Source organism: Rana temporaria, chromosome 12 (assembly GCF_905171775.1).
Source record: "Rana temporaria chromosome 12, aRanTem1.1, whole genome shotgun sequence".
Classification (NCBI taxonomy): Eukaryota; Metazoa; Chordata; class Amphibia; order Anura; family Ranidae; genus Rana; species Rana temporaria.
In genome coordinates, this window is record NC_053500.1 from 2,401,532 (window position 1) to 2,405,625 (window position 4,094).

Here is a 4,094-nt window from a genome sequence, read left to right on the forward strand (position 1 = left end):
GTATACAGGAGGAGTATATATTATATATGATGTATACAGGGAGGAGTATATAGAAGTATATAGGAGTATATATGATGTATACAGGGAGGAGTATATAGAAGTATATAGGAGTATATATGATATATACAGGAGGAGTATATAGAAGTATATATTATATATACAGGAGGAGTATATAGAAGTATATATTATATATGATGTATACAGGAGGAGTATATATTATATATGATGTATACAGGGAGGAGTATATAGAAGTATATATTATATATGATGTATACAGGGAGGAGTATATAGAAGTATATATTATATATGATGTATACAGGAGGAGTATATAGAAGTATATATTATATATGATGTATACAGGGGGAGTATATAGAAGTATATATTATATATGATGTATACAGGGGGAGTATATAGAAGTATATATTATATATACAGGAGGAGTATATAGAAGTATATATTATATATGATGTATACAGGAGGAGTATATATTATATATGATGTATACAGGGAGGAGTATATAGAAGTATATATTATATATGATGTATACAGGGAGGAGTATATAGAAGTATATAGGAGTATATATGATATATACAGGGGGAGTATATAGAAGTATATATTATATATACAGGAGGAGTATATAGAAGTATATATTATATATGATGTATACAGGAGGAGTATATATTATATATGATGTATACAGGGAGGAGTATATAGAAGTATATATTATATATGATGTATACAGGGGGAGTATATAGAAGTATATATTATATATACAGGAGGAGTATATAGAAGTATATATTATATATGATGTATACAGGAGGAGTATATATTATATATGATGTATACAGGGAGGAGTATATAGAAGTATATATTATATATGATGTATACAGGGAGGAGTATATAGAAGTATATAGGAGTATATATGATATATACAGGGGGAGTATATAGAAGTATATATTATATATACAGGAGGAGTATATAGAAGTATATATTATATATGATGTATACAGGAGGAGTATATATTATATATGATGTATACAGGGAGGAGTATATAGAAGTATATATTATATATGATGTATACAGGGGGAGTATATAGAAGTATATTATAATATATATTTGGAGTCCAGCACAGAGAATAACAATGAGGTCGGTTGGGGGGGGGAGTCGGTCGGTCCGATGATTGGGTCGGTCCCGCTATCGGTGTCGGTTCTCCCCCTCCCCCCCGGTCAGGCCGCCCGGTCCGGGTCTTTCCCGGCGTATATCCTCCCCCAGGGGTGGTCGGTGTCTCGGTGCCCCCGGTGGAGGTGGGTAGTCCTGCCTGTCGCCCCCTCCGGCCTCCTCTCCCGTCTGTCTCCCTCCGGGAGGCTCCGGTGCCCGGTGAGGCCTGGTGCGGCGCCTGAAGCCGGGGCCTGGAGTAGAGGAGGAGCCCGGCGGAGGTGAGAGGAGGGCAGGCGACGCGGTGTGCTCCCCCCGGGGAGGGTGTAGAGGGAGGAGGGGGGGAGGAAGGGGGTCCCGGAGACCGGGGAAGAGGGGGACACTCCGGACTTACCTGTCATTACTTTCTACGCCATCTTGGATCGACTTGTCAGGAGCCGCCGCACTGCATGATGGGAAGAGAACCGACACCAACACTACATCCACCGATCACACCACCGACACCAACACACCGCACTGCATGATGGGAGGAACAGCCCCGATCACCGAATTCATACCCCGCGTTGCATGATGGGAAACGACACTCACCGATCACCGACACTACAAAGTACAATCACCGGCACTACAAAGTACAATCACCGACACTACACACCGATCACCACTGCATTATGGGGTCAGCCCCGCTCACACCACCGACAATTTACCCCCCACATCGCTGATATTGCACGGCATGAACCCTCCACACCACCGACAACGATCCCACCGACAACGATCCCACCGACACCGATCCCACCGACAACGATCCCACCGACAACGATCCCTGCACTGATAATCCCAGTACCGACACCAATCCCTGCACTGATAATCCTAGTACCGACACCGATCCCACCGACACCGATCCCACCACCGACACCGATCCCAGCACCGACACCTTTCCCAGCACCGACAACGATCCCACCGACAACGATCCCACCGACAACGATCCCACCGACAACGATCCCACCGACAACGATCCCTGCACTGATAATCCCAGTACCGACACCAATCCCAGCACCGACACCGATCCCAGCACTGATAATCCTAGTACCGACACCGATCCCACCGACACCGATCCCAGCACCGACAACGATCCCACCGATCCCAGCACCGACAACGATCCCACCGACACCGATCCCAGCACCGACACCAATCCCTGCACTGATAATCCTAGTACCGACACCGATCCCACCGACACCGATCCCAGCACCGACACCGATCCCACCGACACCGATCCCACCGACACCGATCCCAGCACCGACAACGATCCCACCGACACCGATCCCAGCACCGACAACGATCCCACCGACACCGATCCCAGCACCGACACCAATCCCTGCACTGATAATCCTAGTACCGACACCGATCCCAGCACCGACACCGATCCCAGCACCGACAACGATCCCAGCACCGACAACGATCCCACCGACACCGATCCCAGCACCGACACCAATCCCTGCACTGATAATCCTAGTACCGACACCGATCCCACCGACACCGATCCCAGCACCGACACCGATCCCAGCACCGACAACGATCCCACCGACACCGATCCCAGCACCGACAACGATCCCACCGACACCGATCCCAGCACCGACAACGATCCCACCGACACCGATCCCAGCACCGACAACGATCCCACCGACACCGATCACCACTGCATTATGGGGTCAGCCCCGCTCACACCACCGACAATTTACCCCCCACATCGCTGATATTGCACGGCATGAACCCTCCACACCACCGACAACGATCCCACCGACAACGATCCCACCGACACCAATCCCTGCACTGATAATCCTAGTACCGACACCGATCCCACCGACACCGATCCCAGCACCGACACCGATCCCAGCACCGACAACGATCCCAGCACCGACAACGATCCCACCGACACCGATCCCAGCACCGACACCAATCCCTGCACTGATAATCCTAGTACCGACACCGATCCCACCGACACCGATCCCAGCACCGACACCGATCCCAGCACCGACACCGATCCCACCGACACCGATCCCACCACCGACACCGATCCCAGCACCGACACCTTTCCCAGCACCGACAACGATCCCACCGACAACGATCCCACCGACAACGATCCCACCGACAACGATCCCACCGACACCGATCCCTGCACTGATAATCCCAGTACCGACACCAATCCCAGCACCGACACCGATCCCAGCACTGATAATCCTAGTACCGACACCGATCCCACCGACACCGATCCCAGCACCGACAACGATCCCACCGATCCCAGCACCGACAACGATCCCACCGACACCGATCCCAGCACCGACACCAATCCCTGCACTGATAATCCTAGTACCGACACCGATCCCACCGACACCGATCCCAGCACCGACAACGATCCCACCGACACCGATCCCAGCACCGACAACGATCCCACCGACACCGATCCCAGCACCGACACCAATCCCTGCACTGATAATCCTAGTACCGACACCGATCCCACCGACACCGATCCCAGCACCGACACCGATCCCAGCACCGACAACGATCCCAGCACCGACAACGATCCCACCGACACCGATCCCAGCACCGACACCAATCCCTGCACTGATAATCCTAGTACCGACACCGATCCCACCGACACCGATCCCAGCACCGACACCGATCCCAGCACCGACAACGATCCCACCGACACCGATCCCAGCACCGACAACGATCCCACCGACACCGATCCCAGCACCGACAACGATCCCACCGACACCGATCCCAGCACCGACAACGATCCCACCGACACCGATCACCACTGCATTATGGGGTCAGCCCCGCTCACACCACCGACAATTTACCCCCCACATCGCTGATATTGCACGGCATGAACCCTCCACACCACCGACAACGATCCCACCGACAACGATCCCACCGACACC

General features: G+C 51.6%; 1 protein-coding gene across 1 annotated transcript in view; it reads right to left on the bottom strand.

Annotated features, from left to right (window-relative positions):
* Positions 1–1,700, bottom strand: part of HELZ (helicase with zinc finger) — an 87,462-nt gene extending 85,762 nt beyond the window's left edge. Inside the window, exon 1 of the mRNA XM_040331214.1 lies at positions 1,550–1,700. The gene's annotated coding sequence lies outside the window, so the exon portion shown is untranslated. The remainder of the gene's footprint in view (positions 1–1,549) is intronic.
* Positions 1,701–4,094: the final 2,394 nt, after the last annotated feature.